The sequence below is a fragment of the Castor canadensis genome, chromosome 4 (assembly GCF_047511655.1).
Source record: "Castor canadensis chromosome 4, mCasCan1.hap1v2, whole genome shotgun sequence".
NCBI classification, from domain to species: Eukaryota; Metazoa; Chordata; class Mammalia; order Rodentia; family Castoridae; genus Castor; species Castor canadensis.
Window position 1 is genome coordinate 118,293,305 of NC_133389.1, and position 25,431 is coordinate 118,318,735.

The following is a 25,431-nucleotide window of genomic DNA, read 5'->3' on the forward strand; positions in this document are numbered from 1 at the left end:
CCATTCTTTGGTTAACTTTTATTCCCTTGTTCATTCAAAAGACTGAGTGCTTACTGAGGTTCAGATACTGGGCAGGATCCTACGTATTGGTGTATTTCAGTGCATAGGCAGAAATGGATCCTGTTAGTATACCTACTCATTAATAAGAATGTAATTATTCATGTAAGGAAAATTATGGATTTCACTAATCCTATTTTCCCTTTATTTAACATAATTTATTTGAACATATAAACCTATATCTACCTAACTACACTACCTAGCTTTATATTCAGACAATACACTTGTGGACATGTCTGTGTATAATGTGTGAATGTGTATGTACATGTGTGCATATTATATTATGCTATGGAAAGTTTGAGATTGAAGCACAGCTTCATTTCACTGCTTTCTTCAGTGAGATGTTGGTGAATTTATCTAGCAAAATCATTTAAACCACTTTTTTTCCTTAAAATCGCTAAATAAAGGATTTGAGTATGAAATGAGAAATAAGCTATTGTTTTCCTTAGTTGACTAATTTTGGGAAACATAGGCATATCCATTGCCTTTAATATTCCCTCTACCACGTATACTTCCTATTGAGATGACGTCAAAGGACTTTGCTGTATGGACAGACCCATAAATCTACATACTTTCAAACTGAGATGAGGATTTCCAAACTCAAATTTGGTATAGGTCATGAACAGTGCAATGAATCACATTCTCCAAAGGCATTTAACCTGACTGCAAATTATTTCCATGTTTTGTAGATGCAACTGATTGTATAAGGAAACTGTCTCTTTTGCTTGGAATCTCTGAGAGATGACATATGAACATCCTGAGTGCATATTGTATGCAGAGTGCTGGATCCTGACTTGGGTGTCATTCAGACTACAATGAATTCACTGTCACTCTTTTTCTTACCTATACGAAAAACTACATCTGGCTTTCAAGAAGGTTTTTGTTGTTGTTGTTGTGTGTGTTACTGTAGATTGAACTCAGGGCCTCGTGCTTGCTAGATAAGCACTCCACCACTTGAGCCACTCCACTAGGCTTTTTTTGCATTTGAGGTAGGGTCTCACCTTATACCATGGCTTGCCTGGACTGTGAACCTCTTATTTGTGTTTCCTTACATAGGTGGGATAGCAGGTTCACACCACTGTACCAAGTCATTGGTTGAGTTGAGGTGGTCTCATGACATTTTGCTTCGAACTGTGCTCCTCCAATCTTCAACTCCCAAATAGCTTTTTTTTTTTTTTTTGGATTACAGTTTTTGGCAGTACTAGGGTTTGACATCATGGCCTCTACAACTTGCTAGGCAGGCTCTCTACCACACTTCCAACCCTCTCATCATTTACTTTTTAATGGTCAAAAAACAAGAAAGAGTAGAGTTAAAAACTCATATTTAGGAACTCCCTTCTCCTTGGCTGGAAATGGCTGAATAGTGAACAGTATCATTGTAGTTCCTTTCCAGAGTAGTATGACAGCAATTTGGTCATCAAACAGTGCTTAGTTATTATCAAACCAAGGGCACAATTTTTAAGGATATTAGTTTTCTGTTTTTAAAGATAACACAGAGCATGTAGAAGGGGCAGATTTGACATTAGTTAAGGCTTTAATGCCAAAAAAAAGAAATACTAATATAGACCAAAATAAAACACTATAAAATCTGTTTGCCAGAATAGGAGCTATTTTTGTCCCCTGCAGATATAGAATCAGCCTTTAAATGCTTTCTCCTACACAGACCCCCAAGAAAGCTGCTAACATCTAAATGAATTGGATGAATTAGACGATCAAATCTTTGCAAAAGAGTTTTGATATATTAAGGTTAGGTTGTAGTTATATCTGATTTTCTTATTAATATACAAATGGGGACAAGATGTCATTCCCCCACTACTCTCTTTCCATTTCTGTGCTTTAAATGCACTTTAAAGCAGAAAGTTTTTATGTGCAAGAATGAACTTTACTGACTTTGATATGTACTATTTTAACAATCAGTTAAAATACAAAATGAATAGTGGAAAAAATTCATCCACTATCCCATTTCTAGAAAGCAAATTCTTATTTATTTTAACATTAATTAGTTAACGAGAGTTATGAGGTTTATAATAGGAAATATTTGATTCGGACAAGTTATTAGAAGGCATTGATGGGTCAGGGGAAATCCCACCCAGTTTTGATTTCTTCCCTTAGGAGAAGCCCTCCTGACAGGTCTGCAACTTAAACTCAATGTATAAAACTGAGCATAATTGGGTTGTAATTCTGTTTGAGCCATTAGTCATCAAGGTTACCTTCAGTAATATCTTGAGCATGTCCATGCTTCAGACTTTTATTTGATAATAAATGGGTTTAATACATTGTTTACCGGGCTCTCCACAGAGGTCCAAGAGCATTTTCATAAATGTTAAAGACCAGGGGCTGGAAGGAAGCATTCCCTCAATCTTATCTCAGCAAAAAGCAGCTTCTCAGAATCATTTGTCTTAACTTCTAAATATGGTTTTGTTTGGCAAGTTTTTTTTTTTGACATTGCAAGGTGTTTAGAATAGCATGGACTGATATGATTTTTTTCTCACCATCTCCATCACTGGTCTCTTACTCCTTTATCCATTTTGATCTACCAGTTCCTAGCTAATTTACCTTCTCCTTCATTCTAGAATAGGACTAGAGCAGAATAAAATTAAACTGAGTAAATGGGGTTCCCTTAAGACATGATCCAAATTTCACTTGTGTAGGAAGTTATGAAAAGCTGTCCAACTCTTGGAAAAGAATCATTAAATACAGTAACATGGCTTCAGAGATTTTATAGTGGCTTATTTTAGTTTACATTAAAAATTCATTTTTTGTCATATCAGCTCCCACTAATGTCAAGTTGTGTTCTGGAATTTTTGCAAAATAGATCCCATTTATGCATGTTTTCTGACTCTTATAGCAATATAAAACATTTGTGTGAGCTTTTGATTGGTTTATAAAGCTGAAAAGGTATTTTTAATGCCTTAGTACTGATGACTATCTTTTCCTCACAGATACAGGGCTCATTTTTGTCTCAATCTTCTTCTAGCTTTCTTAGAAATGTACAAGTGATGAATGTCTCATGCCATTGTATGTTCCTGGTTTTCATCCTTCTTCACCGACTGGTTCTTTTGCTTTCAGCATAAATGTTAATTCATGCCTTAATTTATCTCACTTATTTCCTCTTGCTATTCTCTGCCTACAAAATACTCTTACGTTCAGTTCCCTGTCTTCTTCAATTCTGTGCTAACTTCGTGTCCATATGGATGTTACCCAGATCTACTGTCACACACTGTCTTCTTGTAGGCTCTAAATGCATCAGACTTCTATCTGGCTCCAGGATCTCCTCATATACATATTACATCAACACATCAAATTCATCTGCCTCAAATTAAATTCATCCTTCCCAACTTCTCAGCCCCATACCAGCTCTTTCTCTCCTTCAGCCAATTTAAATCTATCATTGGCAACATAGTTTTTGTGTATGTAACGTATGTGTGTATGCATTTTTTCTTTTTCTTTTTAATATTTTAATTATCACATTACTATTGTACACTGGGGGTACATTGTGACATCCACAAAAGTGCTTACAATATATTTTAGTTAAATTTACCCCCTCACCATTCTCCTTTATCTCCTTTTCCTTCCATTCTTAGAATACTTTCAACAGCCTTATTTTTCTAATTTCATGCGAGTGCATAATTTTGCCACCACATTCACACACCTTTCCCTTGTATCCTTCCTCCTTCCACTGCTACCAGCCCCCAGGAGGACCTGATTTACTTTCCTGTCCTCCATTTTAGAGAAACAAAAGGATACTTTGATTGTTTGTGATATCTACCCAGAGAATTTCATTATGACAGTTCTGCGTATATATGCATTGTATCCCAAGTTGGTTAATCCCTTCCATTTTTCCCCTTTCTACTTTAGTCCTCTTCTTATGGTGAGTTCTATGTTCATTCTTGCATAGAAAGTACATCACTCATACTCACCTTCTTTACTTGTGCCCTCCCTTAGCCTGACCTGTTTTTCATTCTTGTCCCTCACTGTCTAAGTGTCTGTTGGTTGGTCAGTGGAATTTTTACCCATAAATATATTGTGCTGCAACATAGGTTTTGAAATGTCCTTGTTCTTCAAAAAATCAGTGTTTAAATGTTTTTCTTCAGAAACTTTTAATTTCTTCCTCAAATTTAATGAACTGATAAGGTTGCTAGAATAACAACTTCCAGTGAAGCAGTGGCTTGGGGATTTTTTTCTGCTAACATTTTCCATCCCTGATATTTGAGGAAAGTTTGAACCTACTGCTTTAAAACTCAAAAATATCTCATTTCTATCTTCTTGTTTTATTGCTCCTTCATTGAGTCTCTTTTTCTCTCTTTATACCCTCTGGAGGGCTGTTTGTTTGGGTCTTAGAATCATGTTCTCCATCCTTACCCTGTTAGGATAGCATTAATCTCTGGACTCCTGTAGTACTTATTTATTTATTTTTTGCCCATTTGCTTAGTGTTTTATTGGGTATTTTTGTTGGTTTTACAGACATTTACAGCCTAAAAATAAAAATTCAAGTTGTCTTTAAAAAATTATAAATTCAGAACTGGTACAGAGGCTCAAGTGGTAAAGGGCCAGCCTAGCAAGCATAAGGCTGTGAGTTCAAACCCCAGTACTACCTCCCCCCTAAATTATAAATTCAAAGCTCTCTGAGAGTTAGTACAACAATGCTCAAAAAGCAAAGTGCCAAAACTTGAGAAGCCTTACTTTATTTGAGAGGCTGAGAAGACAGTAAACAGTCTTTATTGAACTACCAAAAAAAAAAAAAAGAGAAAAAGTTGGGCTAGAATTTTTTGAGAGTTATTAAATACTGTATTTATTATGAAATACTGCATTTGTAGCAAAGTTCTTTTAAGAATTTCCAAACTAAAGGAAGGGTAGAGGGCACCCACCTGTACTTGAAGATCAGGGCTCAGAGGGCTGAGGCATTGGTGCTGAGAAACCCTGTGGCTAATGAAATGCTGACAACAGGTTCAAGATTGGTAACAACAGCTAAGTGTAGAAAAGTCACCTAGTGTGAAAGAAAAAGAATCTTTACTCTTTAACAAGAAGTTAAGTGAAAGGTAGCCAGTGAGCAGCAAGGAGAAACCAAAAGATGAAGTCAATAAAGTCCCCAAGACAAAAAAGAAGAAACTGGAAAAAGATAAGAGGAAAAAGGAAGACAATGAGTATAAGAAAAAAGTAAAGGAAGAGGTAGAATTAAAGAAAAAATAAAAATAGGAACAAAAGAAGAGAGAAAAAGGCCAATAGAGGAGACAAAAACATCAGTAAAAACCCACTTCTCAGGTGAAAGAGAAAAAAGAATCCCTTCAGCTTTTTTGGGAAGCTCAGGAATGTCATCAACTAAGAAAGAAACCTCATAGCAAAAACCAAAATGATCTAGACAGCCAACCAGAGGGAAGTTTCTTTAACTGCCTAGACTCAAGTTTGAAGACAAATACTGCCTTTGTTAGGAAAGTTAAAACTATTTAGAACAGCAAAGAGGCTTGTTACTACATGATTTTTATGGACTGTTTCAGTAAATACATTGCAGAAGCTGAACTAAAAGGGTCTGATGTGAACTGTGCTGGGTGCCTAATACTCTCTCTTTCACTAACACCATGCTGACTTTGCCCCTCCCTTCCTCAGGTCTGGGGAAAACATTTTAAAGCAAGGAAAGAAAACTCCTAAAATTCCAAAGCTAAGAATTTACATTTCATCTCATAATTAGCAGTAGTTGAGATTTTCACTTCATCTATGAACAGCTAAAGAATATGAAGACTGATCAAGAATCTCATATTCAGGTTTCTGTGGCAATTTGTTTCTATCACCATTCTAGAGATGACATTGGTAGAAGGAGTACTACAGAGTTTAATTTTGAGTTTTCTGTCTGATGAGATGATTAGTCCAGAGAAACAACATCTGTTCCAGCATCTTTTAACACCTTGAAAGGGACCATGAGGAGCTCACATACTGAGAGAAAAAGCAGGTGGTCTTCAAATGTTCGTCAGAACTGAGAATTTATATTGGAGCTCATATTTTAAATTTTTCAAAGTATAACAATGTAAGTACTCATGTCTAAATATGAATCTGCAATAGATTTTGTTGGTGATTTTAAAATAAATCTGTCAAGTAAGTGGTGAGTTTCACTTTGTAGATATTTTCTTCCTGTGATTCCAAAAACTCCTTAGTATTGAGGACTAAATTTTCTTCTTCTGATAAATAAAATACTTTGGAAAGGAGTTTCCAAAGTAAAGCCTTTTTATTTCACCAGAGACTAAGACATTCCCGATAAATTTCGGCGCGGGAGTGAAGCTCAGTAGTGAAGCACTCACCTATTATGCACAAGGTGCTTAGCACTGCGAAAAAAACAATAAAAATAAAATATAAATCATAAATAGAAGTTCATCAGAGAACAGACACCACCAGGATGTGTATTGTCATTAGTACTGACACTACTTTACGTTCCTTCCCTTTCAAATACTACCTCTTGGGGCTGGTGGAATGACTCGGATGGTAGAGGGAGACCCTGAGTTCAAACCCCAGGTAGCACTTCATTTGAATCGCATAACTTATCAAGTTATTTTTGAATTGAGTTTTCAATGAACAAGTTTTTCTCCAAGACAATAAGTATTTCAAAGGATTATTTTCTCATCCTTCTATCATTCATGCATCCACATGTTCATACCATTATCCAGAGTACTTAAGTCAACCATAAGCCAAGCACTCTGTTAAGCACAGAAAATTACACTGTGACTAGAGAAAATATAGTTTTTGCCTTCATAGTGATAATCTGGGTTCACTTACTGTAATAAATCTTGAATTAGAAACACAGAAAATACTAACAAGTATTAAATATACATGCTAATCTATTAAATAGAAACTGAATAAACAATAGTCTTTCTGTTTTTCTGAAAGGAGGATTTGTTTTCTTTTTATATGCTTCTGTTAGAGACATTTAATTCTAATACAGTGGTTCTCCATCAGAGTTTATTTTATTGACTTCTGCCTCACCATCAGACCTACCCCAGCGATATTTGGTGATGCCTGGATACATTCTTCTTGTAACTGGCACTGGAGAAAGGATGCTGCTATCACCTAGTAAGTAGACTCCAGGGACCTCACTTAATATTCTACAGTGAATTGGTCCATCACCACAATACAAAATTACTTAGCTAAAAACGTCAGTAGTGCTGAGACTAACAACCTCTAGTTTACGATATTCAGTTCATACCAATTCATTTTCTTAAACAAAGTTATGTTCTTAATGTTTTAGCCAAAAATTATGGAAGGTTTTCTTTTATCTTTAATTATATTTTTAAATTAAATTTATTTTTAACCATGCATAAGACATAAAAACTGCATATTTATGGGGTACTTTGTGATATTTTGATAAATATCGACATTGTATAATGTTTAAATCAGGGTAATCATAACTATTTCCTCAAATATATATTATTTCTTAATGGTGAAAACATTCAAACTTCTTTGTTCTAGGTTTTGGAAATACATAGTACCTCATCATTTTCTCTTATCCCACTGTATAATAGCAAATCAAAATTTCTCATATCACTATCTAATAATGACTACCATCCATTCATCAAACTTTCTCCATCCCTCTCCTCACTCTCCCCTGCTTCTGTTAACAACCATTCTCTTAGCATTTATGAGATCATGTGTTTTAGACTACCTATAGGAAAGACATCATGAGGTAATTGTGTTTCCATGCCTGGCTTAGTTCACATAAAGTGATGACTCTCCCAGTTCCACTCATCACCTCAGTCATGTTGCAAATGACAGGATTTTATTCTTTTTAATGGCTGAACAACATTGCATTGCATATATGTACCATATTTCCTTTACCCATTCATCAGTGAAGGATACTTCAGTTTTGTCTGTTTCTTCACCATTGTGAGTAGTAATCCAGTGAATATGGGAATGCAGAAGTCTCTTAAGCATACCGATTTCATTTTCTTTGAATAAATACCCAGTAATGACATTGCAGGACTACATGGTAGTTCTATTTTTATTTATTTATTTAGGAAATTCCACACTCTTTTCATAATAGCTATATTAATATACATTCCCACCAACAGTGTACAAGTGTTCTCTTTTCTCCACATTCTCACCAGCACTTGTTATCTTTAGTCTTTCTGATAATGGTTATTTCTACTAGAGTGAAGTAAAATCACATAACAGTTTTGATTTGCATTTCCCTGAAGATTAATGATACTGAACACTTATTCATGTATCTGTTTGCCATTTCTATGTCCTCTTTTGAAAAATATCTGCTGAAGTCTGTTGCCCATTTTTTAATTGGGATACCTTTTGGTGTTGAGTTTTTAACTTCTTTACCTAACGTGGATATAATATGCAAATATTTTCTCCCATTCTGGAATAGTTTCCTTTTCTCTTCACACTTCAAAATTCTTTGACTTATATGTAAGCACTGCTCAAATTTTGTTCAACCAACATTCAAAAAATGTAAGATTCTTTGGATACAGAATGTTCTAGCTAGAACAATAAAAAACTAACAATGACTTCAACAATAAGAGGATATTTTTCTTACTTTAGACAGCACAAACATTAAGGTGGCTCCACTACTGGTCAATGTATATAGATATAGCTCAACATTGAAATCAAAGGGTAGGATGGTTACCCTTTTACTTAAAAATAGCTTTCATAGTTCCAAGCCACCCATGTAGATTTAAAAAAAACATAGAGGAAAAACGTCAGAATTGCTCCATTCTAGATGTATCTATTTAACAGTAATGAACTTTTTTCTCAAAGACCTCCTCTCCATCATATTGCTAGAAACGAGTCACACACCCATTCCTAAGTAATCTTTGGCAAAGGGAATGAGATATCATGATTGTCTTAGACTGATCATAATTTGTGCATGAGGTAAATCAGAGATTCATGGACATTTGGACAAAGTTGGGGCTCTGACAACAAAGGAGGATAATAAAGCTATTGAGAAGGATGCTACAAATGGGCCTCCATTTTTCAGATGTCTTATAATATTGAGATCCTGACCATCTACGGCTTTTGGACATCCCATTGCCCTTAAAACAGAGATTAACCTTAGCAGTGTATATCTAGTCCAGTCTGTAAAATTACTTTCTTTTTCTCTCTGGTGACTACAATTTAACTTACAGAAATTATTCCTTTCCTTCATTATAATGTGTAGAAAGAAAGTGTCTTGTAACCCAGGAGTGACTATCATTGTCTACACAACAATGAGGTGAGTGAAGTGTTTTGGGTATAAAAATTAGAAGCACCCCTTAAATTATATCATGCCTTCTTAAATTTTGTGTCTTATGCACTGTATTTTTCTTCAATCTGGCTCAAACTCTGGTAACTATATAATAATGTGGGCCTTTATTTATAGTGCATAAAGTCTTTAAGTACTTGGAACAAGTCTTGAGATGATGTCATTCATTCTTTAGTATAATTTTCTTTTCTATGAGACAACTTCAAATAATTACAAGCTCTTGGAAAAACAATCTGGCCATTGGGGAATATAAACAAAACATGGCAATAGATTTTCGAGTCAGTAAAGCCCAGCTATAAAATGATTTTGTAAAAATTTTTTTCTCTTAAAGTCCTGACATGATCAGCATTGAGCATGACCCAAAGATGGAATGAAGAACATGAATGGATGACTGTTACCTTAGCAACAAGACCGTATGTTTTCTCTGAAACAAGAAACTAAACCACAAGAAATTTCCCTTTCATTTTTTCTTTCCACCAATTTAGTAACTTAAACAGTAGTAGCATAAAATCTTAATATTGACTCAACCAGTATTTATTGAAGACCTATGGAATGCAAAGTAAAAATTATATTTTAAATAGTTTGATGGGACTTCTTTTACCTAATATTGTTTATTTAGCTATGTATTAATGGAGCTGTCTACAAAAACAGTGAATCTCATCTGTCTGCATATAAGGACCCAAGGAGCTTTTAAAATCAAAGATGCTTACCCTCTAGTAGAATATGATGCACTTACTCTCATCTTCCTGGCATTCAGCTTTTTTTTTTTTTTTTGTGGTATTGGGGTTTGAACTCAGGGCCTACATCTTCAGTCTCTCCACCAGCCCTCTTTTGTGATGGGTTTTTTGAGATAGGGTATCATGAACTATTTCCCTGGTCTGGTTTCAAACTGCAATCCTCCTGATTTCTGCCTCCTGAATACCTAGGATTACAGGCATGAGCCACTGGCACCTAATAATCAGTATTTTTTTTTAATTTTTTCATTCATTTGTTCAAATGTGCATACATTGTTTGGGCCATTCCTCCCCCCTGCCTCCAGCCCCTTCCTCTGCCCACGACTCCCCTCACTTCCAGGAAGAACCCGTTCTGCCCTTATCTCTAATTTTGTTGAAGAGAAAACATAAACATTAACATTAAACATAAGCAAGCAAAACATTTTTGTTTTGCTATTCAGAGAGATTCCTGGCATTGTTTCCATGTACAAATATGTTAAACCCAAGTTGATTCATCACTACCTGACCTTTTCACTAGTTCCTGATCCTCTTCCCATATTGACCTCTGTCTTTAAGATTTCTGTATTAGTTCCTCTGCAGTGGGGACATCAAACACTTTCATGTTTTGGGTTTTCTTACCTATCCCCATACCTCCCATATGTGCTCTCCCCTTAACATGTGACCCAAGTCCAGCAACATTGCTGTATTTACCCTAGATCTAAAGTCCACATATGAGGGAGAACGTGATTTTTAGTCTTCTGAGCCTGGCTAATCTCACTCAGAATGATGTTCTCCAGTTCCATCCATTTACTTATGAATGATAATATTTTATTCTTCTTCATGGCTGAATAAAATTTCATTGTGTATAAATACATTTTCTTAATACATTCATCAGTAGTGGGGCATCTTGGTTGTTTCCATAACTTGGCTATTGTGAATAGCGCTGCAATAAACATGGGTGTGCAGGTGCCTCTGGAGTCACCTGTGTCACATTCCTTTGGGTATATACCCAGGAGTGGGATTGTTGGATTATATGGCAGATCTATGTTTAGATTTTTAAGAAGCCTCCATATATTTTTTCCAGAGAAGTTGCACTAGCTTGCATTCCCACCAGCAGTGTATGAGGGTTCATTTTCCCCACATCCCTGCCAAAAACTGTTGTTGAGGTGTTTTTGATGAAGGCTGTTCTAACAGGGATGAAGTGGAATCTTAGTGTGGTTTTGATTTGCATTTCCTTTATGGCTAGAGATGGTGAGCATTTTTTCATGTGTTTTTTGGCCATTTGATGTTCTTCTTTTGAAAAAATTCTGTTTAGCTCAGTTGCCTATTCCTTTATTTGTTCATTGATTTTGGGAGAGTTTAGTTTTTTGAGTTCTCTGTATATTCTGGTTATCAGTCCTTTGTCTGATGTATAGCTGGCAAATATTTTCTCCCACTCTGTGGGTGTTCTCTTCAGTTTAGAGACCATTTCTTTTGTTGCACAGAAACTTTTTAATTTTATGAAGTCCCATTTGTCCATTCTTTCTCTTAGTTGCTGAACTGCTGGGGTTCTATTGAGGAAGTCCTTGCCTATACCTGTTACTTCCAGAGTATTCCTGTACTCTTTCCTGTACTAACTTCAGAGTTTCAGGTCTGATATTAAGATCCTTGATCCATTTTGAGTTGATCCTTGTACAGGGTGATAAACATTGATCTAGTTTCAGTTTTTTGCAGACGGATAGCCACTTTTCCCTGCAACATTTATTGAAGAGGCTGTCTTTTCTCCATCATATATTTTTGGCATTTTTGTCAAAAATAAGGTGGCCATAGCTGTGTGGATTCATATGTGGGAACTCTATTCTCTTCCACTGGTCTTCATGTCTGTTTTTGTTCCAGTACCATGCTGTTTTTATTGCTATTGCTTTGTAATATAGTTTGAAGTCAGGTATTGTGATACCTCCAGCATTGCTTTTTTTGCTGAGTATTTCCTTGGCTATTTGCAGTCTTTTGTGTTTACAAATGAACTTTAAGGAAGATTTTTCCAATGTGAGACAATGCCCTGTATAGCTATCCTTATCTCAACCAGCAAAAACCCTTGTTCCTTCCTATTATAGCTTATACTCTCTCTACAACAAAATTAGAAATAAGGGCAAAATAGTTACTCCTGGGTATTGAGGGGGTGGGGGGAAGAGGGAGGGGCGGAGTGGGTGGTAAGGGAGGGGGTGGGAGCAGGGGGGAGAAATGACCCAAGCCTTGTATGCACATATGAATAATAAAAGAAAAAAAAAAGATACAAAAAAAATGTGGAAAAAAAAAGCAAAAAAAGGGAAGACTTTTCAATCTCTGTGATGAATGTCATTGGGATTTTGATGGGAATTGCATTAAACTTGTAGATTGCTTTTGGTAATATAGCCATTCTTACTATGTTGATTCTACCAATCCATGAGCATGGGAGATCTCTCCACCTTCTGTAGTCTTTCTCGATCTCTTTCTTCAGGTGTTTGTAGTTCTGCTTGTAGAGGTCATTCATACCCTTTGTTAAGTTTACTCCTAGGTATTTGATTTTTTTTGAGGCTATTGTAAATGGAATTGTTTCCATATATTCTTTCTCAGTTTGTTTGGTATTGATGTATAGAAAAGCTAATGATTTTTGTAAGTTGATTTTGTATCCTGCCACCTTGCTATAGCTGTATATGGCTTCTAGGAGTTTTGGGGTAGAGTTTTTTGGGTCTTTAAGGTATAGGATCATATTGTCTGCAAATAGGGATATTTTGACAGTTTCTTCACCTATTTGTATTCCTTTTATTTCTTCTTCTTGCCTGACAGCTCTGGCTAGGAATTCCAGGACTATGTTGAATTGAGGGAGATGGGATAAAGGGGACTGATGGAGGGGGTGAATTCAAGTATGATACTCTCCAACCAGGACAACAACAAAAACATACTTAAATTTTAAAAAAAGAACATAAAACATAGTAGTGGGAAAGAAATTAAAGAATGTTACAGACAAATGGAGAGCACTTTGTATTTAATTAGTCTGGCAAATATTTATTAAGCATGTAGTATTGTAAATAAAATGGGCAAAGGAATTAAACAGTTGAAATATTCCTTTTTATAATGAAATTGCAATTAGCAGGAAAGTTAGGTGTTAGTAACAATAAAATGACAATGATAATGAAAATATGGGTACAAATAAATTCTAGGTACCCTAAATATTTCCTACTAAATGGTGATACATAGAAGACTAACACCGGCCTCATCAAGGTACCTGTTAGAAATGAACATTCTATTCCACACTTATTAATCCAGAATGTGTGTTTTAACAATTCAGGAGAAGTATGTGAACATTCAAGTTTGAAGAACAATGATCTATAATATGCTAAATGCTTTACCTGGATTACTGTCTTAAAGTTAATTGCACAGCAACCTCATGAGGGAGATATCAATTTGTCCTTACTTTTGGTATGAAATAAGGAGGTTAACTGAGATCAGCAATTTACCCAATGTAGCGCAAATAGTGAAGTGATAACATTGCTTGATGCACAGTAGATTGACTTGCAACCTCAAATTCTGTTCATTTGCAAATAAAACAATTCTTAAAATGGCAACAGAAATAACCAGGAAGGTTCACAATATCTTGAATTGGTTCAATAACTATCAAAGATCAGAAGTAAGTCATCTTTTTATTTACCAACCACAGAATTTTATCTGCATGGTCTCACTGGAAAGTACACTGGACAAAAAGGGCTATGGAGACGTATCAAAGTCCTCATGAGCCCTGTGAGAGTCAATGTGTCCAGCAGCGTTTAAACCATCATCTCACCAGGGGGCTTAAGAAAGTGAGGCTTGGCTAAACCATCCCAACTATTAAAACTCTATGCTGGATTTCTCAGCCTACTGGAATTCTTGGGCATAACAGGGATTGAAGTACATTTTATCTTATTTTCACTATTTTTTACGTTTCCAAATAGTATGCAGCATCTGAAATGGCCATTCAAAATTCTATCAGCTGCCAGGCTGGAGGTGGAGAACAGAAACTACCATGTAACAAAAGGGAAAAAAATCTAAACAATTTCTCAGCTAGTTTCAATAAACTAAAGAATACATCCTTCCAGCAAAAATCAAAACAAAATATTTTCAAAAATGTCTTTTCCGTCAATGGTACAACCTTAAAATTTCATTTTCCTAAGGTCTTTTCAAATTCAAGAGGTGACATGCAGGAAAAAATATGTCAAATTCATTTGTTTGCTTTTAATAAGACAAGGCAGCTCTTACCCATTTTGTATGACTGTTTTCAAGTTTGTGTTTAACATGAGCATAAAAGAAAGATGACTGTAATCAAGGAAAAGACATGGCAAAATTCCATAATGAAAGAATATGTTTTGCCCCTCTCAGGCTTTGAGGAAGTAAGGCTGGAAAACCAAAGCAATCACTTTTGAGACTGTACTGTCCAGTTCTACACATAAATACACAAGAAGGGCATTTTCATCACAACCCCGTTTATTTAACGTCTCTCTCTTCCTTCTGGGTTTGCTGGTAATTTTGGTAAGATTGTAGCCAAATATATCCTTTAACAGAAAGATTCAAATGGTCAGATTTGCAGGCTATTCTAGTGGTGCCAGATCATATTAAATAGTTTTATGTCTTTAGGAATAAAAGAGGTCACTTGGATTTTTTTAAATGGCTGTAGTGGCAGTATGTTATACTTAGTTTATAATGTGATTACAAGGGATTTTCCTGTACTTTTAAAGATGCAACTAACATGAGAAAGGCAATGAGGATTATCAAGTTCTCTGAAAAGTGGTCTTCTGGATAAATTGTGAGAATGCGTGGCATTTTCAAATGTGCCTTTCTCTTTTGTACAGAAAAATAGGATGATAGCCTTCAAAAAGAATATACAGATGATATAGGGCAAATTTGGCAAACATGTGCCAACTTAAGTGAATTGTAGTGCCTGTGGTGAGTTGTGTCATTGGTGTCAGTCTCTTATTCACAACTCTGAGGATAAGAGCTTAGGAATCAACTGAGATTTCTGTCATAAGCTATTATGATTGGGAATGGGGGAGAGGTGATTGTTTACATTCCAGATTTGCCATAGCTGACCTTGGCTCTTGCTTCTCATAGGACCACTAATTATACATTTTCACTTTTCCAAAGAACTTTTGTCTTGTTATCTGCATCATGTGGTTTCTACTCTCCACACAAACAAGTCAGTCAGTCACCAGTGGTTTAGAAAGAAATAAGCTAAGGGAATGTATATGATTGAAGAGGTAAATCTGTTGCTGGGCTTCTGTCTGGGAGAGCTTGAAAAGCCTTTCTTGTACCTATTATTATACATAAAATTTAAATTGCTTTTATTTTGTATTGGAAATAAATGGATTTTCAAAGGAACCAAATTTGGATGATATGATTGGAATTAAATACATCCCAGTTCCAGCATCCCAGCCAATTGTAGTAGAAATTGAGTGATCAGGGATGAGAATGCACTATTCATGAGGGACAGATGTCAAGATGGCAGAGGAAGAGATTTTAGCTGCATCAAAAAGTAAAGTTTATATTAATGGTCTGAAGGACAGCAAACAAGCTAAGCAGCGAAGACCAGTGGAACAACACAGGTGGTGGCGTATAGTGGTTTAAAGGGGTAGAGAAGGGACAGCATTGCTAATAGGTCAGAATTCAGGGGCAAGGACAACTTTTCCAAATCTTAGTCTTTTTCAGAGCCTCAGTTTCAACCTCTTTGGCCTCTAGTATCAATTTCTTTACCATCTGTGGCCAACTGTTAAGGTAGTACTAAATATTTTAGATTTTGTTTATGTTTGTGTTTTACTTTAGACACACATCTATATTAGTTAAAATAGTGCTGAATGATCTGACAAATAAACCACAGTGAATTCATTCGTGTTCTTTTTTCTTATTCCCTTTGAGCTCAATCACCCATGGAGACAATTTGCTCGTCTCTTCTGCTCACTCTCCATGCTCTTAAAGTTCAGACTCCTGGGCACATTTTGTCATAAGGAAGTTTGGGAAATGTAGTCTACCTGTGTGTCTGGATGGACTATTTCTTAAGAGTATGTTTAACCTGCTCATAATTTTTACACCTGTGTTACTGTCATTGGTATACTTGAGAGCTTATACTTGCAAAAATATGTGCCATTATTGTGTAAGGTAGACTATGAAATATTCTCTATTGTTTATATTTCTCAAATAAATTCTCCTTTTTAAATGTAAATATATGCTGTTAGATTTGAATTGTTTTTCCTAGAATTAAATTTTTTGAATTTTAAACTTTAGGAATTTTGAGCTTTGGGGATTTCACTGTTTAGGATTATAATAGAATATGTCTTGAGATTATGGTCTAATCCTCCCAGTATCCTTTTACTTGAAGATTCTTACATTTTTTATTTAAATATTGTGCCAAAAATGACCAGAAATACCTTTTGTAACCAAATACAATCTCAGCAACAATATGCCTGAGGAATTTCAGGTCTTGTCAGGAGCACTACAAATGGAACAAAAAGGTAATTAAAATGTGTTTTTTACCTAATTTTCCTTTCCCATCTTACCTATTCCTTTTCCCCCTTCTCCTATGTTTCTTCAATCATTATATTCCAGAAGTAGACCCTTGAGGAAAGTCCTGTTTGTTTCCAGGTGGTTTAGTTTGGGAATATTCTAAGAATGAAATGAAGAAAATCTGACAGTGTAATGGAAACTCCTTTTTTTGACTGAATCCTGTACATGAGTGTGATGTGGAATGTACCCAATACATAATACCAGACCAAATAGTTGCTTATTCTCCATTTGTGTCAGCTCAGTTCCTACAGCATGTTATATATGTTCCAGGTCCTAATAAAAGCAAAAAAATAATGCTTGGGGCATCCAAAGATTGAATTTGCCATGATCCCTAGGATCTTTGAAAAGTAAGATATGCTTAAATGGTGTAGGAAGTAAAGAATTAGCTCACGACTCTTCTGCTTCTTCATCAGTATGGGACAATTCAGTTTTGAATTGGCATTCAACTACCTATTTAAGTGAGTTCATAATATGTAAATACAGCATTAAACAAATTCTGTGAATGTGTTATTTCTGTGAAACATTCCTAACATTTCCTACCAATTGATTTTTGTCATTCTTTGGGACATTTACTCATTGAAAGCTATTCAGCCCCTAGAGTTATCTTAAAGATGACAATGCATTTTCTAATCCCTGACCAAAATGTAAGTGAGTGTACACTACAGATTTACAAAATATATCAAATGCTTATTTGAAAATCACTCTTAATAGTTTGATTCTGAAAAGTGTAATGTAAAATATCTTGTCAAGGGCATTCCATGACAGTTACTAAAAATGCATTTGTATTTCAAGGTAGATTTAAACCATATGCTCTTCTTTGCTCCCACTTAGCACATTAAACTACTATTTTGTTAGAGACAATCAATTTCCAAGAAACCACACAGCACCTTCTTAAAAATAGCTTCATATGTTTCTTCTTTCAGCATAACATGCTACATTCCCCTCCTCCTGCTATCATTGAGCACACCTGAAAGGGTTTATATTTAACCCAAGTTCAGACTTCATGAAACAGGGATCATTTCTAAACTTGACCAGTTTTTATTTGCTCTACTGAAGTCTGAGTTAGGAGTTAGAATGCTGTCTTAAATTTCTTTGGGTCGTTTTCCTTCTGGATTTTTTCAGCATTTTAAACAATTAGAAGATTGGATATCAAGCAGCATTTATCTGAGTATTTTAGGACAGTGCCAAAATAAAAGCTAATCATTTTGTAATCATTTTGTAATCAGTATGCATAGAAGAGAAGAAGCAGCAGTAAAGCAGTTGCTACATGTTTGCTGACAAAATATTTAATCCAAACATTTAATTTCAATCTGCCACTGTTCTCAGTCAGTATAATTACTTTAAGCAAATACCATGGTGGAGAAAATGGTCCCAGCCACTGAAATGTAAATAATACAATATAATCATCACTACACTCAAATTCATATACTATAATTTATTTGGATCATTTTCATAAACATGGGAGTAATAAATGCTTAAATTATTGTAAACATGCAGATCTAGCCCACACTTATAGGACATGGGTTACTCATTCTTTTGACTATATATACCTGATCTAGAGTTGCTGCACAGCAACAAAAAAATATCACATGAACCTTCTTGTATTAAGAGGGATGAACAAAATTACTTTTACACCTTTTTATAATACATCAAAGTTAGGCAAAATACATAATCGATAAGATTTGGCAAAATGATTTGTCTGATATGTATTTATAAAATATGATAAATATATTTTAAATAAATTCATAGAAATACATACATCTGTGATAAATGTCTTTTAGATATAGTGTCTGTCTTAAAAAGAGGTTACCATAAAAATGCTAACTAGTTTTTAAAAACAAGGATAGCTATAAATATGACAGCATGAAAATAAGCAAACTATCTTAGTGTAATGGCTTTATTTTATCTTTGTATCTCAGCATCTACAAACTGCTTGACCCATCGAAGGTAAGGTTACAGGATGTGCCCATTATGGCATCAATCTGCTTCTCAGCCAGCGACTCCTTCTGAATCTGCCTTACCTGCCACCCCCTTCTTATTTAAACAGTATTGGAATATTCTTTGTGAATTGAAGGTCAGCTATGGTTCTAGGGTGCCAAAATGACCCAGGCTGCTCAGCAACCTACAAAGTGGTCTGATAAATAGGGCTTTTTGCACAGAGCTCTGACCCAATCAGATGAAATTCCTCTAAATTTAACTAAAAGAATAATCAATAAATAACTGCTTAATTAATTTACATGATATATCTTTCAAAGCCTCCATAAAAAGTAACTGTTAAAGTGTTCCTATTTTTATTTGGAAATTTGTTTCAAAATAATATGCGAGCAGGAAACAAATATTTTAGATGAAATAAAATTGACCATGTGTTGATAATTCTTAAAGACAGAATGTGATTATGAGTTTATATACTACTCTTTCTACCTTACACATTTTAAGTAGCTGCACATTTTAAAAAATTAAAAGATATATTCTTATGCTTAAAGTCAATTATAGGCCACAGCAATGTAGAAGAAGAACTTTTTTCATAATTCACTGGAATATCCCTTGGTATAACATGTGAAGGTCTCCCAGTGATACCTCTGCTTTTGTACTTCCCTTTATTAGTTTGTGGAGTTAAGAGAAATGCATCAGTGCTTTCAACTGCCTATACCAGAATCTCTAACCATAAATGATGTGCTCAGAAGGACCTGCATTTCTCTTAGAATAACATATCTGATGCTAGATATTTCTAGGAGCAAATACCATCACAGATTCCTAATATGTTTGTATTATCATCCTCTGTGAAGTTGAGTAAAAATTTACACCTTTGTTATACTGATCTCTCAAGATGGCTGTCAAAATTCCTGTCCTCATAATGGGGACAATGACAGATCCAAAAAGTTTTATGTTTCTGTTTTTCTAAGCATTTTCCCATAAGACTACCACAAAAATTTCTAGACCAGCATGGAGGCTCCCACATGTAATCCTAGCTACTTTGGAGGCTGAGATCATCAGGGATGGTTCAAGGCCAGTGCAGGCAAAAAATTTATAAGACTCCATCTAGGTCAATAAAAACTGAGTGTCATGGTACATACCTATCATCCCAGCTCTGTCAGAAGCATACATAGAGGAACATGGTCCAGAACACTGTGAGCATAAACAAGAGATCTGATTGAAAAATACCTAAAGGAAAAAGGCTGAGGGTGTGGCTCAAGTGGTAGAGCACTTTTCTTTTGGTGGTATCCCAGTATCACCAAAAAAAAAAAGAAAGAAAGAAGAAACACCAAAACCAAAAATTTCTTAAAATCTTCTTGACCAGTGGCTAAACACAAGGGAGAGTGGCAATAAAGTACTATAATAACTTAGGTCAAATTATTCCAGCTTTGTTCATTTCTGTTCCACTTCTAGGGAGTCTTTAGTGTCATTTTCATGTGGACCCCATCAGTTTTTAACAGTGTTTTCTGTAGCAAGTCAGTCTCCTATGAATATTTTCTGTGTATTTTATACTGTAATCTTTTATTTTGTTTTTCAATGAGGTACAATCACATGGTTGAATAAAACCATATATATTGAAATATGGAGAATCTAATCATTTTACTTTCTCCTTTTGAATTTTTATCCCTATATTTTTTCTCTTGGTTTATTTTATTGACTGCTATCTCTAGTACAGGTTTAAATAATAGAATAATGGTCATTTTTTGTTTTATTCTTCATGTTAGTAAAAATGTTTTTGTTCTTTCTCCATATTTACAAAATGCCATTGTTCAACTGAGATGGATGTAGTCATCATGGTACGTCCACTTTGTATTTCCCATCGTTTGATCTGTAAAGAATTCTTGAATTCTGTAAAATTCATTTTCAGCATCTTGCTATTCTAATGTCCATAATATCTATTAGCATATTTCATGAAATTAAAAGAGGTTTTGATACTGATACTTTCTACATCTTACAATAACATGAAAGAAGTATTTTCAGACAACTTGGTCATGACTGCCACATGCTCACAGTAGTTATAAAACATTATGTCCTTGATTAAAAATATGTATATTTCCATGTTGTAAAAATGTGACAAAATCACAAAGTTTACAAAAAAGTTTATATGGTAAACAATTTACATTCCTCCAAACAACTTATGTTAGTGTTAATACATTATTTTTATTGAGTTGCTAGATTCTATTTGCTATTATTTTATGTGTGGCTCATTTTATTTTTGTAGTTTTATTTTTGCATCTGTAGTGATAAGTGAAACTGGCATGTGGATATGTTTTGCAGCAAGTGGGAACTCTGTCAGATTTTAGTACAAATGCTCTATTTGCCTGACTTAAGGTAAGTTTTTCTATTTTGTGCTTTGGAACAATTAAGTACCAAGTCATTTGCATTTTAAACTTCTAGTAGAATTTCCCTGTTAGTGTACTTAGGAAAATTTTATGGAAAATCTTTGAAATTTTTCACTAGTCTCTTAGACCTTCTATGCAATTGGGGATTAATTTTGGCAATTTATATATTTTTTCTAGACAATTCTTTATTTCATTCAGGTTTTAAATTTTTCACATAGAGTTAATAGTAGAGTAATGGTAAGTATCCTTGTTTCTGTGGTTATTTTTCCCTTTTCTCTTGTTCTTTTGATCAGGTTAGCTATGATCACATCTTTTTTTTATTTCTTATTTTTCTAAGAAAAATTGTCATATTCTAAATGATGTGATGTTTCTGCTATTTTGTTAAACAATTTCAAATCTATTTTTTCCATTTATGCTTTTGCCTAACCTCTTAGATGCTGAATTTAAATTTTTTTTTCCAGTGGACTGGGATTTTGAACTCAGGGCTTCATGCTTGCAAAGCAGACACTCTGCTGCTTTAGCCACACGTCCAGTCCATTTTGTTCTGGTTATTATGTAGATGGGGTCTCGCAAACTATTCGCCCAGGCTGGCATCAAAGCACAATCTTCCTGATCTCAGTTTCCGAAGTAGCTCGGATTAAAGGCGTGAGCCATTAATATACAGCTAATCTTTTTAATTTTTAAAAACTTGCTGTAAGTTTTAAGACAAATTTTCCTCTCTGCTCTGTTGTAGCTATAGTAATGAAATTCAGATACATCCTGCTTTCACTATCATTTTGATTCAGCCATTTAATTTATTTTTGCTGGACTGGGTATCCTCTGAAATTAGGATTATGAACTATATATCTTTTCCTGTATTTGCCTGAAATGACTTTGTCCATTAAATGATTTTCAAACTTTCTGAATCTGTTTTTTAGCTGTATCATTGAATACAGATTTACTTGGGGAGGCAGTCTGAAAAATCTAATGAGGCAGCCATGGAGGACACTGGTCAGATCTCCTATCTAAAGAGAACCTGCTGTAAGGAGTGCACATAGCCAATTGCCTCTGGCTGCAGAATATTTGAGATCTGCCATAACATCCTCAACACCATGCTATTTCCATGCCTTTCCCAATCAGTGCTGACACCAGAATAATTCTGCTCAATGAAGAATGACTCTTAACTACCAGTCTTGCTGAGATTCCTGTAAGCCTATCTTAAACTCTCAGAGTTGCACTGCAATATAGTGTTTCCTGCCCAACTTCTACTTCCTTTCCTTCCTTTCATGGGTGTCTAACCTGCTTCATGAAGACTTATTTTTTTCTGCCCATTCCTTTAACTTCCACAAGCATTTTCCCTAGGAAATTTCACTTCTGATGCCTTCATGGTATCTGCTTCCTTAAGGACCTTAGCTGACAATGAGTTTCCTTTACACTTTTCAATATGACAGATATTTTCTTCTTAATTATTTCTAGGGTTCTATCTGTTTATGTTTTATCTCTCCCTGTTCTAATAACATCTTGTTCTGACTTCTTACATTTCTGCCTGTAGTCTTCCTTTATAAATCTATGTATTTTAAACAAATAGAAGAATAGTCACAATTTTTGCTTGCTTCATTCACTTTTTTCTGCTGCTAAGCTTGACTTTTCTTTTTAATTTTTCCTCCTAAGAGTATCATTCCATTTTCATTGTTGTTGTACTATTACATCTTTCATCATTCATCATCAAGTTTGGTTTTTTTAAGACAAACTCTAAGAAAAAGTTCTGTCTGTCCCTCTGTCTCTCTCTCTGTCTCTCTCTCTGCACAAAATCTAACATAATAGTTTTCAAAATCTATCTTATTCTGCCAAACCCAACAGCTGGTTCTAGGCTTTGCAACCCAAAAGTATTTTGTCTGCATCGCTGGCACACAGATAGAATGACTCCTTCAAATATGGCACTATTATGTGTTTCTTTCAGATGTCCTATAAAATTAAAGTAGGTATAGGATGCCTCCTGGTAACCATACCTTTCAGCTCCTGCAACAGGATTGCAATTAACAGACAGATTATACTTTAGAGTACATCTCTCCCCTCAGAAAGCATCATTTGTCTTTATAATTTTTTTTCCTGATCTTAACCATCATAATACTCTGAGTTTCTTCTACTTTTCCTGTTTCTGATCCATCTAATCTCAGGTACCAAAGCTTAACACGTTGTAAATTTGAAGAATACCGTCTTCCTGGTACCATTAGGATGAACTTTCTAAGTGATTTGGTACTCTTATTGTTTCTTTTTGTAGGATTTGTTGAATAATTTAAAAAAAAATGTTCTTGTAGAGAACCATGCTCATAGTAGGAGTCTTTTAGCTGTCAATTTCTACTACTATTAGAGCTTCTGAATCAAGTTACAACTGACATTTTGGAGTACATCCTTCTTTGCTGGTGGTCTCTTCAGACATTAGAAGGTGTTTGACATCACCCCTGGCTTTTATCTACTAAATGAAAGTTGTATAACCAAAACTTTTCACATATTACCAAATATTCCTCAGAGGTGAAACTGGTCTCAACAAAGAAATACACTAGTTGGGCATCGTAGTACACACCTATAATTCCAGCATTCATGAGACTGAAACAGGAGGATCACACTTTTTGAGGTCAATCTGGACTACATAGTAAGCCTGTCTCCAAAATTTTTTTTAAAAATAAAGTACCAGTATGCTCAACTAAAAATTCAGTTATGATTATGACAACATCTGCTTGCTATTTCTGTTTGTTACTATGGATTGTTACCTATCCTAGTAACCTAATCCATACTAATAATTCAATATCAGTATTTCCATGGTTTTAATGACTAATTGGAAGCAGTGGCATTTCAGGTTGTATCCCCTTGTTTAGTTCCTTGTGTATAAAGAAATAACATTTTATGATGAATCTGTGGACCAACTGTGTTTTTCTTAAGGGAAATATAGATTTATATTTTAGATATGAAGGAATTTTGACAACAATTTTGCACAAAGCTGTTCTTTAATATATGAAGAAACTGAGATCAAGAGAGTTTCACTTAATTCACCATCACACAGAGCTTCAGCAACAAAACTGAGCCAGAACACTGAAAAAAACTCTCCACGTCAGGACTTATCAATAATACCAGGATGTACTATTTAATCCAGTATTGTATATATTTTGTAAATATACACATCACAAAATGAAAAGTAAAATGAATTAAATCTAATCTCTATTTTCATGATTCAAAATAGGAATATAATATCATACAAAATGTATTTGTTTTTGAAAAAACTCAAAGCTCCTGATTTTTCTAGACATGCTAAGTTATAAGGAGGTATATTCTTTAGTAGCAAAGCACAGTAAGCACTCTGTTAGCTTCTCTTAGTATTTTGATTATTTTGATAAAGTTTGAGTTCCATTTTCATAAAGTACTAGATTTAATGTCTTTAAAAGTAATTAAAAAGTTGTCTGGAATGAATGTATATAAGAATTTATTTAATATGACAATGAATTATATTCCTAGAAAAGCATTAAGTTAATAAACTCTATTTAGAAATGTTTAAAATTACCAAGAACCAAAATAGCCTGTTACTTGCAGAAGTGTTGCTCTCTGGTAATGAGTAGGATAAGATGTGGTTCAGCAGGCTGACTGGCATGGGTATGGATAGGTAATGGGTAGATACTGTGTATGTAACATAGGTCATATAACAAATACCATTTTTACTTTCCTCCATTGCAGAGTTGGAGGGATAATGATGAAGGTAGAAACTTTCAACAAATCATTGACTTGCTTTTTCAGTAACATCTCTTGTAAAAGTCAATATTAAAATTTGAACAACTGGTTATAGTTACTTACTTCTCATTGACTCACTTGATTGAAATAGGTAGTTTGAGAAAGTCACAAAAATAGGATTTTTATTTAAGTTATATATCGACATAGGATAATTCCTACCTGATAGATATCAAGTTTTGCTTATTAAATGATGACAGGTATAGCACCACATATATAAGGAAATAAGCTGCAATATTCTTTTGAACTTTAATCATAACAGTTTCATTGAAGTTTTTATAGAAAAATGATAACTTCCACAAGTCTTATGAAGCAATAACAATTAAAGGTCAAGGGGAAATGTCAGTAGAATTAAGGATGAAATGAGTAGAAATGGTGTCTATCTCATAAAAATATATAAATAAACTGAAAAATATAAGATGAAAGCTATGGTCAATAAAAAGACAGGTTTTACAAAGAATAATGCCAGAATTGTGACTCCCTTGAAGGAAAGAATTGTGTTTAGGTAAGTTTAGGTTTGGGATTATGAAGAAATAGACTGACATTTAATAGGAATTGCATAGAGGTTAGTAGAAAGAGTTAATGAGTAGGCAGATAGGTTGTTATAGATTTCTGGCACAGTATTTTATGAAAGAAAAAATTCTAAAAGCAACCTAATTTCATAGTTCTTTTAAACATATAATCTATTTTCATTGTTGAAAATCAGAGATTACAAAAAATGAAACAAATATGTTACTATCTAGTTATAACCACTGTTAACATTCTGAGACATATGTTTCTAGGCATTATTCTTGTTACAGCAAGGCTTTATAAG

General features: G+C 34.5%; 1 pseudogene; it reads left to right on the plus strand.

Moving 5' to 3' along the window:
* The window catches only part of LOC109680595 (uncharacterized), a 33,943-nt pseudogene extending 21,513 nt beyond the window's left edge, over window positions 1–12,430 (plus strand).
* Window positions 12,431–25,431: the final 13,001 nt, after the last annotated feature.